We start from the raw sequence: 15,127 nt of genomic DNA on the forward strand, positions 1-15,127 counted from the left end.
TGAATTGAAGTTTTCAGCTGCAAAATTTCAGTTTCGGATTTTTTTTTGCAGAAAAGTAAATAATAAATATTATCCAATGGCAATAAAACCCACTGTCTGACCACCTATGCTGCTGAGTAATTCTGCTGACTCACTGTGTCCCCTCAAAGATATAAGAAAGGCAGGTTTGACCCTCTGTCTGTTCAGAGAATTTTGGGCAGACAGGGATCCTTTATGAATACCTCTATGAAGACTTTGCTGTAGTTCAAGGAGGAGAAGCAACAGGAATGACAGCAGAGTCATGTTTCAGTCTATCAGTAACTATCTATTTGACTTCTTTGGGAAGGCTGGGATCCAGAGGGCCTTTATCACAGAACTCAGTGGTGACATGCAATAGTTTTAGAAGGACCGTCTATAGACGCTAACAAACCGGAAGCACTGCCTAGTTGGCTGGAGGTGGGGGGGTAGATGCAAATCATTCTTGGGGTTGGGACCTCACCCATGAAGTTTGTTTTCTCCTTTGGTCCAACAGAAACTAGGTTTGAGGCATTCAGGGCAGGTTACCAAGCCTGTCTATTTACATAGGCTTTTCTTGAAGTTGTTGGGTTCTTTTCTTGAAGGAGCTAAGAGGGTTTTGAGCCTTTTTTTTTTTTTGCTTTGTTTTAAAATAGTGTTCAGATGTTTGTTAATGTAGCAGACTTACAATCAATATTTTGTAGATGGTCATTATAAAGCTGCTTAAAAGTATCTTCTAGGACCACAACAAAAATGAAAAAATAATTTGTATATTTTACCTCATACTGCATCATGTGCTTTGTGATAGGCATTTATTACATCTGATTTAATAGCAAACAAGGTGGGTGAAGTAATATCTTGTATTGGACCAACTTCTGATGAAAGAGACAAGCTTTCGAGATTACACAGAGCTCTTCTTGAAGTCTGGGTAATATACTCAGAGTGTCACAGCTAAATACAAGGTGGAACAGATTGTTTAGCATAAATAATTAACACACATTTTAAGGGACTATTCAAGGTAAAGTGGCTCATTAATACCTCACTAGTCATGGGGGGCGGGGAAGAGAAGCTGATGTGGAGGGGATGTAAATGCATTATATATTGTTGTAATAAGCCATAAATTCAGTGTCTTTATTCAGTCCATGATCTTTAGTATCTAGAAAAGTTCTGAATTTAAGCTTCCAGGCTCATCTTTTGAAGGTGTTGCTCAGGTTTCCTTTGATGATGAGTAGTGAGAGGTCAGATATAAAGTGATCGCTTTGTGAGAAGTGTTCACCCATGGGTGATGTGATGTTTTTGTCTTTTATCATTTTTCTGTGAGTTCATTGGCGAGCATAGTGATTGTATGGTTTCACCCTCGTAGTTGTTATTGGGGCACTGAGTGCATTGGATGAAGTGTACCACATGTTGTGACAAGCATGTGTAGCAAATAGTAATACTGGGGAGCTTGATAAAATCCAGTTTGAGCTTCCTTCACCCCTTCCTTCCCAACATACTTCAATCTTTCAGTCTCTCCTTCTGAGTTGTCTTTCCTAGGTACAGATTTTCATAGCTAATGTGCCAAACTGTGTTGAAAATCTGACCTCTTATTTTAATGCCTATATAAGAGCTGAGCGCTCTTGAAAAGTCTACCCTCAAATATGGGTGCTGAACTCTTGAAAATCCAGCCCTCACTTTCTATCTCTGTCCCCTTAACGCCAATCCTCTTCTAGCTACTAATCTTCCTTATTCTTATTCTCACTTGTTCCTCCTTCTCAGTATTGTGACAAAGTTTCTCCTCTATCTTGGTGGGTCCTGCGCTTATTGGCGGATTTTCTTGCCTCAGAGATTCACCATGTGGGTTGGGGAACAGCCCAGAGACCTTCCCCTCTGGAAGAACCCACAGTCCAGGTCAATTGGGAGGTTTGGGGGGAACCCGAGCCCGCCCTCTACTCCGGGTTCCAGCCCAGGGCCCTGTGGACTACAGCTGTCTATAGTGCCTCCTGTAACAGCTGCATGACAGCTACAACTCCCTGGGCTACTTCCCCATGGCCTCCTCCAAACACCTTCCTTATTCTCACCACAGGACCTTCCTCCTGGTGCCTGATAACGCTTGTGCTCCTCAGTCCTCCAGCAGCACACCCTCTCACTCTCAGCTCCTTGCGCCTCTTGCTCCCAGCTCCTCACACTCTCGCACTACAAACTGAAGTGAGCTCCTTTTAAAACCCAGGTGCCCTGATTAGCCTGCCTTAATTGATTCTAGCAGCTTCTTCTTAATTGGCTCCAGGTGTCCTAATTAGCCTGCCTGCCTTAACTGGTTCTAGCAGGTTCCTGATTACTCTAGTGCAGCCCCTGCTCTGGTCACTCAGGGAACAGAAAACTACTCATCCAGTGACCAGTATATTTGCCCTCTACCAGACTCCTGTACCCCACTGGTCTGGGTCTGTCACAGTATACACACAATCTCTATCCCCCGTTATCAAAAACTGACCGTCAACACCTCTTGTCTGTCCAGCTACCGCCTTATCTTCCTTCTCCTTTCACTTCTAAGCTCTTTGACAAGCCTTTTTAAATTATTGCATTGACTTCCTTTCCTCTAATTCCCCCCTAGATTCCCTCCAGTCTGGCTTTTGCCCTTGCCATTCCAAGGAAACATTTGTCACCTAGACTTCTAGTGTCCTCCTTCTAGCCAAGTCCCAGGGTCTTTACCTCAGCATGCTCCTTAACCTGTCTGTTGCCTGTGATACCATTTCTCCTTCAGTCCGCCCTCTTGTAGGATTTTGTGGTCTTTTCCTTTCCTAGTTCTTCTCTGACTGTTCTAGTTCCTTTGTACCTTCAACTACGCTTGTACATTTCCAAAGCAAATCTTCCTCAGTTATAGAAACTTTGTCTCTGTTTTCTAAACTACTCTTTAGATGTTAAAACACTTTGGTTCTCCTTGAGTTTGAAAGGCATTAGAGAATGCCACATTTCTATTCTGTGCTGTAAGTGCTGCAAAATTAAGAGCCTGATCCCATGCCCTTTGAAGGCAATGGAAGGACTCCTATTGACTTCAGTGGACTTCGAAACAGGCCCTAAGTCAACATCATGCATTTTTTGTAGCTTTTGATTAAGCCAAATTTGGTAATTTGCTTATAGTCAAACTATTAACATGTCTTCTGTCTGGAGAAGTTTATGCAGTAATCAGAGACATTCCAGAAACACAGACCGTCATTGCTCTAACTTCCCAGGGGAAAGACTTTAAAGTTGTACTACACCCTCATCCGGAAACCTTTAAAGCATCTCTCTCTCTCTCTCCCCCCTCATGGTCAGGAACAGCTTATATTTGTCCATCTCTACTCTCTGACTTATAATGGGAGTGGGGTGAGGTTGGGGAGAGATTGTAAGGGAATTCTGGTACTGGTTTGTTAGCAATGTTTGTTAAAGTTCTGTTGCGTTATATTACTGCTTGGGTAATTTTGTTGGTGGATAAATGTTGGAGTCAGTTTATTTTATTAGATGTATTTAAAAGAGTTCTTCAAGGATGCCCAGAGCTTAGGATGGCTGCTCTTTTGTGTTGTGTACTATACATTTGAATACATTGGGTATGAAAGGTAAAGGTGTATGTTCATTAAACACTGTCAAAAGTAAGCATCATGTGATTTAAAAGCATTCATTACTTGCCTGACCTAAAATATTACCAGTTGGAATTTGGTAGCCCACTGCTTTGCCTATCTCCTACTGCAGAATACAAGTAACTACTGGTGAAATTAATGGCCGTTCTTCCCATCCTGAATAGGGAAAGGGGACCAGGAGCCTGACTCATTCAAATAAAAGGAGATGAAAACTTATTACAAGTGATAAAGGGCAGATCCTCAGATGGTGTAAATCAGCATAGATCCCTTGTTTTTGATGGCGTGACACCGGTCTACACCAGTTAAGAACCCGTCCCATGGGAAGAAGGCTGTTCCAGTGGTGGTGGTGCTAGCTTGGGTTTCTAAAGATGAAGGTTAAATTCCCTGCTCTGCCACAGAGCTTTCTATATGTTTTTGAGCAAGTCACGTAGGGTCTGTGTACACTGCTCTCAGAGGTGTGACAGCAGCACATACAACCATACCTGAGCTAGTTTTGATAGAGCTATCTCAAGTATCAATAGCAGTGTCACCATGGAAGCATGGACTTAAGGACAGGGTAGCCACTCAAGTGCATACCTAGGATCCCAGGTGGGTTTTACAACCCATATGGCTGTGGCTTCACTGCTATTGTTATCTGAGGTAGCTAGATCAAAGCTAGCTTGGTTATGTCTACACCTCTGATTGCAGGGTAGCCCTACCCAGAGTTTCTCTCTCTCTCAGTTCCCCGTCTGTAAAGGAGTTGTTGTAAGGATAAATTGTGAGGTGCTCCGATACTTTGATAATTGGAGTCATATCTTTCTACATAGATTGAACCCATTGTCTCTGTTGTGGGGGCATTTTGTTGATTTTAAAATAAAGTTGTTACATAAAAGCAATGACGCCTTCCAATGTCAAATTGTTTCCCAGCATGGAGACATTCTATTTTACTCATAAAGCAAATGTCAGAAACCACAGATTCCAAACCTTCCATTTACCGAAACTGAGTGCAACTTTCCCAAAGGGCTACAGTCACTTCCTTGTGAAAGACTTCCACAGATGATTTGGGTATAAACAGAGTTGCACATAGTGCTTTCTTTTGACATTCAAATTGCAAGCATTTGGAGTTTGGCCTTTCTGCAATGATTGCAAAAAGTTCAAAATGTCTTTTTTTTTTTTTTTTTTTTAAGTAGTGAAAAATGTTAAACTCATTTTCAGATTGGGATGGTGACATCAGGGTCTAGGGGAATTATCTGCAGTGTATACTCCCAAAAAAAGCTGCTTCTTGCATTAGAATTAGGCCATAAGAAAGGATGGTCTTATGGCTAAGATACAAGAAAGGATGTCAGGAGACTCAAGGTGCTGTGTCACAGGGTCCGCACAGGTTACTGCCCTTTCGTCCCTGTGCTCTGTGCTTTGGCTGGTCAAAGAAAGGGTCCCAACGCCTCCTTCAGGTGGTTCTCCCGTGTTTTTTTATTTACAGTGCTTAATACAGAGTCCCGATTCCCACAACACCAATCCCCACTCTGATCCTTCCCTGGGTCTACCAGCCCCCGAGGTTTTTTGCAGCTGGTAGAGACAGAGCTGCAGTCCCTGTCTTCCCCTCTGGCTTGCCCCCTTGCCAGTGAGTTCCCTGGGCTTATAACTCCTCCCAGTCCAGCTGGCTCCACTCAGCTCAGCTGATTCTTCTGAGCCTGCCCTCCTTAGAGCCTGCAGCTGAGCTCTTTGCTGAGTGTCTGGGACCCTGCACTTGGCCATTCTGCTGGGAAGCAGGGGAGGAGCTACCGCTTTGGCAGGGCATCCAAGGGGTTTATACCTCAGCCCTGCCACATGCTGAGAAAGCTCTGTCTTCTGCACTCTTAAGAGTGGCCCTTGTAGGTGAAAGGGAACATACCCGAACACTGCTGTTGTGGATGATCACCGCCCAATAGAGAGAGCCTGGGTTAATCCAATGGAGGGCTTTAAATATCAAGACCAAAAGCTTGAAATCAATTCTGTATTCAACATGATGCTGTCATGTGCTCATGGTGTTCTGCGTTGCTGAGAACGGGTGGAGGTGTAGGCAGGGAGATGGGGGTACTGCTACCATTCTGAACCAAGTGGAAATACTTCTGCCTTCAGCCACAACCTGGCAGTGTGGAGCTCTGCCAAAATTGAAATGAAAACAAAAGCTAAACTCATTGAATCTGGAAAAATAAAAGATTGGCTTAAGCTGGGGTTTTGGGTGAAGAGTCAGGTCAGGTCCCCATTCTGGAATTATTTGCCCTGATCACTCTCTTACAAAGCTTCCCTAGAGGAGTGGAATAGAGACTTTGACCTTTGAAAACAAGCTGGTGACGTTATATTCTGACCCACACTCCTCACCCTCCAAAAAATCCAAATTAAGGGCCTGAGCCAGTGCCCACTGAAGTGCATGGAAATCTTACCATTGTCTTCAATAGGTTCTGGATCAGGCCTTAATTGCTTTTGTTATCTAAAATTGGAGTCGTGTGTTTAAGTTTTCACTCTGCCTGTCCCGCATAGAAGGATATGACCAAAATGTTACCTCATTAACTTCAGATGGATTGAGTCAACTTCTGCTCTAAAGCTGCACATGTTCAAAGTGTTTGAGTTCAAAGATTCATTTGAGAGTAGAATTTGGCCCATTACTTAATAGTTAACAACAGAGCTGAGTTAACAATGGATTTTTTTGTGTGTAAATTTGAAAGGAATTTTGCATTTGACTATCTCTGTAATTTTCATATTAATTTCTTGGAACATGGTTGTGCTTGAACTTTAGAAGCAGGAATACTAGTGAATAGTAAGCTTGAACATGCAGATATTTGCTAAAAAGAAATTTCATACCGTTTATTGTATTGTCACGTTTGCCGTTTGTGCTGTTGGTTAGTTACTGATGTCATCCAATCAGGGAAGAGAAACAGTACCATTTGACTTCAGATACTAAGCAACACACTGCAAAATTGTGAATGTTCCCAAATGTTCTGCAGACGCAGAGTGACTTGCTCAGGAGTTTAAAAATAATTACAAAAAATGAATACATTGAAGAATTTTGCAATCTCTTCATAATCAGTTCTCAAGCTGAAAAAAAGGTGAAACTCATCAAATATATTGGTTGTTACAAATTATATACCAGTAGTTATTTAGAAAAAATGTTCTGCTCCCACTCCCATTAAAATCAATGCAAAACTCCCATTGATGTCCATGGGAGAAAGATCCCGTCTCCAAATCTTCGCAGTACCTCATACCGGTTGGCAAATAGTATAGTCATACCCATTTCACTGGTGGAAAAACAAAGTCACAGAGAGGTTAATGGCCTGATCCTAAGACACGTTCAGGTGCCTAGTAAAAAATGACATTGAAATTAAGGGGAATTATAGGAGTTCAGTACCTCCTACGTGGCTCGTTAAAAGTCACGCAGTGGGGCAGAGCCGGACTAGAGCTCAAGAGTTCTTCCTGGCTACTAGCCACACGCTTAGTCCAGTAGGGCACATTGGCTAAAATAAATGACAGTTCCCTTTGATTTATTTTAATCCAGGTGTTGATGAATAGCACGTTGCTTTGTTGAAGTTCTGTAACGAGTAGCTTCATTTGGATCATTTTCTATCAAGTTTGGATGGTTTACAGCCCACAAACAGGTAGGCTGACTTGTATCATTGCTAAAACAAATGCTTAGACATTTTTTGGAGGTAGTTTGTGTGAGGATCCCTGGTCTAGAACCTGGGTCTGCTGATCCCTGGGTGACTGCCGCCCCCACACCCCCATCTGCCAGTTCTGGCAGACTACTGTGCTGCCTATAGACGGCCTGATTGGCAGTGCTTTCTGGGTCTCCGACTGGTCCAGGCACACCGCTTAAGTTTTGAGGGAACACTAGGAATTTGTCTGTGCAGCTAGGTGGATCCCCAGCTGGCTGCTACTATAGACCTTGCTCATTTGCCTTTCTCTGGTTCCTGGCCTCTGACTCCAGCCCAGACCTGTGGCTCTGGCCCTACCTACTAGACCTGATTCTGACTTCACTTAGTAGGCCTGACCGCCCATGTCCTGGCTGTGGTCCAGGGAACAGGGCACTGCACTGGAGCTCAAGAGATCTATTTTGTTCTGGCCTCTCCCACGGACCTGCTGAGTGATCTCGGGCAAATCACCTCTCTGTTTCCCCTTCCACCCTTTATCTGTCTTGTCTATTTAGACTGTAATTTTTGGGGCAAGATCTCTCTCTTTCTATGTGGTTGTGCAGTGCCTAAACCAATCAGACTCCTATTTTGGTTAGGCATTACAGTAATGCAAATAATTGATAATAATGCATCACTAATCAAAAAAACAAGGGTTCTGAGTTTTCGAGGCACTCTACTTGTTGTACATTTGGTCTTTTCCCTTGAGAATGTATCTGATTTCTTGTATTGCTTCTTATTAATTTGTTCTATCTTTAAATAACTGGAATTTGTCATTTTTGTAGTTACACCAAATTCCACATCCTTAAACCCACTTCACGTTTACCCGTGTGACTTAAAACTTTTTTCAAATTTTTTGTTGTCAAAATAGGGAATGTGATAATTTGGAAGGCCTACAGAAAACATATTTTGTGGTTATTGTTCTTGTGATCTGTCCAATGTAAACCACTTTAGAAAAGCTCTGTTTCCTGCAGATAAATGCACTTTTGTAGAATAGTGGATTTTCAACTGGCTGAAAATGAGGGTTTTTTCTCTTAATGGGTACTCTGAGAAGAATGCGGTTTAACCATTCCAGCACTGTGCTGTAGTTTAGATCTTCCTGCTGGAGCCCAGGGGAGTGAGTAGCAACTATTTCACACAGTTAACTCACAGCACATTCTCCCCCTTAGCATTTTGTGGTTGCTATGGGATAAATGTATGCTCCCTCCATCCCCTTTGTATGTATGGCACCCCCCTCCCACAGTGAAACTGGGAGAGTTTGGGGAAACAGCACGTGGATCGACGTGCTATGTGAGGGCCACTAGCTGTCCTCTTCCCTAGCCACAGCTAAGTGGTTAGGTATGAAAATGTGGGCCTACTGGAGCCATGACACAATTCTGCTGACACCACATGGTCAAGGGGGGAGAATCCTGCAGACCGCATTAGTATACAGCCCTGTTATTTCCCATCTAGAGATGGGCTAAGTACATGGGGCAGCCTCGTAATGGTAGTTAGGCATCTGAAGAGGCAGACGCATGCCTAGTGAGATTTTTCAAAAGCACCTAGGTGCCAAACTCCCATTGATTTCAGTGGAGCTTCACCAGCTGAGGATCTAGCCCTGCAATGACAAAGTTGCATTCCCACTGCTGGCTTTCTTAGAGTGATCGCTAAGGAATGCTGAACAGCTCCCGGGGTGTGTGCCAGCTTGACTGGGCAAGGTTACCCTTGACCTCTCCCTTTTCGTTTGCTCTGTCCTTCTGGCAGCAGTCGTTCCGGGAATTCGCTTTTTTTATACAAAAGCAAGACATTTGTTGTCTATAGCAACACCTTTGCCAAATCAACGCACAAGCAACTGGGAATTTAACCAGGGCTGTCTCCTCAAACCAGTAGTCTCTAAGAATGAAATTCTGCTTCCTACCCCCTCAGTGGGAAATTAAAGCCTGAACAGCAGCACTAATTCTGTGTTTCCCTGCACGGGAGGACAGGGTGTGGAGAGCCCACGTGGCGGAATTGAGGTCCTCCAGCAATGTGGGGCTGTGAACATATAGGCAGACTGCTGGTGGATATATGCACACTATGGAATCATGGACCCAGACACGGGGCTTGAGGGTAACAGAGGTCCGGTCCAGTCCAGAGGCCGAAGCAGTGGCTGAGGAGAGGGGCTGTGGATGCCCTTCACTCTTTGAGTTATGAATGAAATTCCATCCATGCACAGCTCCTTTAGTTGCTGTTTGTACAGAGGATGTGAACTTCTCCCTTGGTGTCTAAAGCTGGCTGCCTGGTTATCTAAGAGTGCTTTCCTGATGGTTTCTGCATCTTTCCATACCCTATTCTGATTTCTCCTTCACTCTTCCACTGTCCTCACTCCTCCCCCACAGTGGCTATAATAACATCCTCTTCACTGGGACTGCATGGGTATAACCCAGAAGAATTTGGTGCTATAACTGTTAAAGCTATAATATCCAGTCTTATTAAAGAAAATGCTTTTCATAATTAGAAAATTAGAGATCACTGAGAATCAGCTAAAAGTACGAATGGTACAAATTCTGTGCCCTTAGAAGTTATTGAAAGATATCCAGCCAAATCTTTCACACAGAACTAAATCAAAATGTTCCAGTCTTCAAAGTTCCATGGAGTAAAAAGGAGTTTTGTTTGAGTATAGATTGTATGTAGGTTTTATCATGGGAACTAATAGCAGAGTATCCAAGGGATCAGAACTTTTAAATATCAGATATGAACCTTCAAAAAGCTTTTCAGTTTCCATTTTTTTCAGTTGCCTCTCTTTACCGTGGGAAAACTACTAAAAGTTTAGAAGAATGTGATAGTTACTGTTCCTTAATCACAGCGTTTACCTGTTCAAGGTAATAAAAATGGGTCTTGATAAATAACGGGGGGAAAACCCTATGGATTGAAATAGACAGAGTCCATATGTTTCCTGATATTATTCATGCTGCACAGGGTAGAAGAAACAGGGTTGAGTTGTTAAAAGGGGATTTATGAATGTGTTTGGAGCATTTACTGTACTAAATTTTCATGATGAATTTTAGGTACAGTTTGAAGAAACTGAATATATATTTGTGCATTGAAATGATGAAAAGAAATTCCTTGAGGCAAAACTTAATTCCTTATGGGAAAAAGATGAGGCCAATGATTCTTTAGATCTAGCTCCAAATGTGATTCTTTCTTTATTTTTTTTAACTTAAATACTGAATCATGGATGGATGAAACTGGATCCGATTACTACTTCCTTTTGTCTTATTTGTGTTCAAATAATATTAATATTGATAATCTTTATAGAAGACTTTTTGACTTATGCAGTCAATTCTATCCTTCATTCATTGTGCACCATTACTAAATGATCAATTTCAAAGCACCTAGAGAATAATAGGATGATTAGTAATATCCAGCATGGATTTGTCAAGAATAAATCATGTTAAATCAACCTAATTTCCTTCTTTGACAGGGTTCTTGCTATAGTGGATAGTGCGGAAGCATATAATATATCTGGATTTTAGTAAGGCTTTTGACACATTCCTACATGACATTCTCCTAAGCAAATTGAGGAAATATTGTTTAGATGAAATTACTATAAGGTGGGTGCACAACTGGTTGAAAGACTGTAGTGAAAGTGTAGTTATCAATTATCAGGGGGTAGCCGTGTTAGTCTGTATCTACAAAAACAACAAGGAGTCTGGTGGCACCTTAAAGACTAACAGATTTATTTGGGCATAAGCTTTCGTGGTATAAGCTTTTCGTTGCATCCGAAGAAGTGAGGTTTTTACCCACGAAAGCTTATGCCCAAATAAATCTGTTAGTCTTTAAGGTGCCACCAGACTCCTTGTTGTTTTTGTAGTTATCAATGGTTCACTGTCAAACTGGGAGGACATTTCTATTCAGGTCCTGCAGGGGTCAGCCCAATATTACTAAACATTTTCATTAATGACTTGGATAATGGAGTGGAGAGTATTCTTATAAAATTTACTGATGACATCAAGCTCTGAGGGGTTACAAGCACTTTGGAGGACAGGATTATAATTCAATGTGATTTTGACAGATTGGAGAATTGGCCTGAAATCAGCAAGATGAAATTCAATAAAGATGAGTCCAAGTACTACACTTAGGAAGGAAAAATCAAATATACAACTACAAGATGGGGAATAACTGTCTAGATAGTAGTACTGCTGAAAAGGACCTGGGGGTTATAGTGGATCAAAAATTGAATATGAGCCAACAATGTGATGTGGTTGCAAAAAAGGATAATATCATTCTAGGGTGTATCAACAGGAGTGTCATATATAATACATGGGAGGTAATTGACCCAATCTGCTTGAGAAAAGAAGCCGGGGGTGGGCGTTGCGGGACCTGAGAACAGTCTGCAAATATGTTAGTTGTTATAAAGAGGATGGTGATTAATTGTTCTCCATGTCCACTGAAGATAGGACAGGAAGTAATGGGCTTAATCTGTAGCAAGGGAGATTTAGATTAGATATTAGGAAAATAATTCTAACTATAAGGATAATTAAGCACTGGAATAGACTACCAGGGGAGGTTGTGGAATCACCATCATTGGAGTTTTTTAAGAATAGGTTAGACCAGGGGTGGGCAAACTACAGCCACATCCAGCCCGCCAGCTGACTTAATCCAACCCTTGAGCTGGGGAGCGGGGTTTGGGTCTTGTCCCGCTCCAGTCGGGGAGCGGGGTCGGCGGCCGCTCCGTGCGTGCTTGCTGCTGCTCCGCATAGCTCCCAGAAGCAGCAGCATGTCCCCTCTCCAGCTCCTATGTTTAGGGGCAGCCAGGGGACTCCGCGCACTGCCCCTGCCCCAAGTGCCGCCCCCGCAGCGCCCATTGGCCAGGAACTGCAGCCAATGGGAGCTGCAGGGGTGGCGCCTGTGGACGGGGCAGAGCACAGAGCCGCCTGGCTGCGCCTCCGCATAGGACCCGAAGCAGGGACATGCTGCTGCTTCCAGGAGCTGCTCTAGGTAAGCGCCATCCGGAGCCTGCACCCCTGAGCCCCCCCCCCCACATCCCAACCCTCTGCCCCAGCCCTGATCCTCCTCTCGCCCTCCAAACCCCTCGATCCCAGCCTGGAGCCCTCTCCTGCACCCCAAACCCCTCATCACCAGCCCACCCCAGAGCCTGCACCCCCTGCTGGAGCCGTCACCCAAACACCTTGCCCCAGCCCAGAGCCCCCTCCTGCACCCTGAACTCCTCATTTCTGGCCCCACCCCAGAGCCTGCACCCCCAGCCAGAACCCTCACTCCCTCCTGCACCCGAACCCCAATTTCGTGAGCATTCATGGCCACCATACAATTTCTATATCCAGATGTGGCCCTTGGGCCAAAAAGTTTGCCCACCCCTGGGTTAGACAAACATCTATCAGGGATGGTCCAGATAAACATGGTCCTGTCTCAGTGCAGAGATCTGGACTAAATGACCTCTTGGAGTCCCTTCTGGTTCTACATTCCTATGATTCTTTGATTACACCCACATGAGGCCCCACTGAGTTTCAAAATCAGGACCTTAAAATGTTCAGTTTTTAGGGATGATGTTTTAATCTCCCCTCACCCTTTAACAATTGCAAATCTTCACCATTTCTCCTCTCTCTCTCCCTCTAATTTTGACTCATTCCTTTTTGTTGTTTGGTATTTGTATTGGATAATATCGTTATTTAGAATCTTAGAAAGCCACGTCAATAGAATCTGCTTGGGAGGTCAGAGATCAGCACTTCTTGCCCATACTTACATGATACACTGCTCTATTTTATTTCTTCTTTTTAATCGCATATCATGCCGTAGACTACAGTTAACTAATATATCTATTTGCGTCACTGAAGTGCTGAAAATATCTATTTAAGCTCTGATTTACTTTGTCATTTATGCAGTAAATGGCAGATCTGTCTTCAATGGCTTCTGCACCAAGTGCAAAGGTCTATACAGACCAGCCCCCTTTGGGGAATTGGCGCCCAGGTCTATAAAATATTGTGTATGACTAACGTTGGGTGATAACATGACTTGTTTTCAGCTACAATTAGCCATTAATTAAATAAATTTGGTGTATTGACATTTAGGCCCCAATTTTCAAAAGTGTGCACTACTAATCTTGGGTGCCCAGCTTGAGGTCTATGGCCTGATTTTTTCAGAGCTGCACTTTAAACCAATATAAGCTCTTTTAATATCCCAGAATATCAGGCTCTAGATAGCACAAGTTAGGCAACCAAACTTATTGAAAATGTGGGACTTAATTAAGAAATACCAAGGAGCCAGAGGGCATCATAGGGCAGTACCGTAATAACCCCCTGCCTGTTACAAGGTCTCCTGCTTGCTCATTGTGGTCCCAATGCAGCAAGATACTTAACCATGAGCCTAACTCTGAGTATGCAAGCAGGGCCGTTAGTGATTTTTGTGATTACAATGGGAATGCTCATATTCTTAAAGCTAGTCACATGCTTATATACCTTTCTGAGTTTGGGTCTATATAAGAGTCTGTCTCTCTGCTGGTCTCTTCTTGTCTGCTCTGTTGAAATCTCTTACCTTCTGGGTTTTCTCTGAGTCAGAGAAGAATCGTCTCAGCCCTTGCTAGGAGAAGCCCTAGAACATGTGGGATTTGTAGACAGAAACCAATTTACCAGAGATTTAAAAACCAGCTGAAACTGCATCCTGGATTTCAATGAAGGTCAAAGTCCGCTTAAGGTATTTTACGTATCCAAAGTTTTTCAAATTTGGTATCCTTTGATGTATGGGATGTGGTTTTGGGTCATCTTTTTTCTGGGATCAATTCTCCCATCCCTATTTAGAACAAACAATTATTTCTCTACCTGCTTTTAAAATATCCCTAATATCCAAGCCAAGTGTAAACGTAATTCACAATAAAGGAGGGCATCTGGGGCTACATGTACAAATAAATATGTATATATCTATAAAACATATTTAAAAGATATTGTCTTTTCAAATGGATTTTCCTTCCAGAAGCTATAATAACAGGAAGACTCTGGAATGGGAAGGAATAACTTGATGTTTGTTCCAGGAGGTGAATGCATTTACATGGGTGAAAAATAAATCTGCCCTTCACTTAATCTTTCCTTCATTCTTTCTGTTTGCTTGAAGATTACACTGTTGCTCTGTAGGAAAAAAATGTCACAGCAAAATAACCTTTTCTGGACTCAAAGATTTATGCTCTGCTTTGCCGATATGGTGTGCAAGTGCTTATGTCAGTACTGCTTCTAAACGGATTATAGTAATGATCCTTTAGGAAATTTTAGAATAATTTGGCTAGCTGAGTTTAATTGTAAGAAACCCTCATGTAGAGGTAACATACTTTCAAAATAACTTACTGTTTACTTTCAGCTGTCTAGTCAAAGGAAAAAAACCCTTAAACTGTATATTATGCTAAACAAATTCTGCATATTATGTATATAGCTACAATCCTTGGTGCCCGATTTATAAAGTTGGACTCAAGTTCTGTGAATGAAGTGTTGAGTCTATAATTAAGGCCTTAATTTTACAAGACACTTAAACATGTGCTTAGGTTTTATTGAAGTCAATGAGATTTAAGTATGTGCAAAATTGGGGTCTAATTATCAGTGCAGATGCTAGCCTGTCTATCTAAGTACCTGACTGTGCACACTAAATGCTAGCATTTACACTCAGAATTAATTTTGGGATTTAAAGTATACCTGTGAATTGCAAGTTGAGACCCCTTTAAAAAGCGCTCCTTTGTGTTATGCCATCGTACAGTATTGGAATAATCTTTCGAATAAACATAAAAGCTTTATTTCCAAGAGCATAAGCCATCATGGCCTGCAAATGGTGGTGTAACAGACGTTAATGGGGGAGTTGCAGGAATGTACAACCAAGCACAGCTAGTAATGGGACCTCTCACAGTGCAATGGTTGCCATTAAAAGTATGTACAACTTTACCTT

Source organism: Terrapene carolina, unplaced genomic scaffold (genome assembly GCF_002925995.2).
Source record: "Terrapene carolina triunguis isolate 2854851 unplaced genomic scaffold, T_m_triunguis-2.0 Scaffold182, whole genome shotgun sequence".
Classification (NCBI taxonomy): Eukaryota; Metazoa; Chordata; order Testudines; family Emydidae; genus Terrapene; species Terrapene triunguis.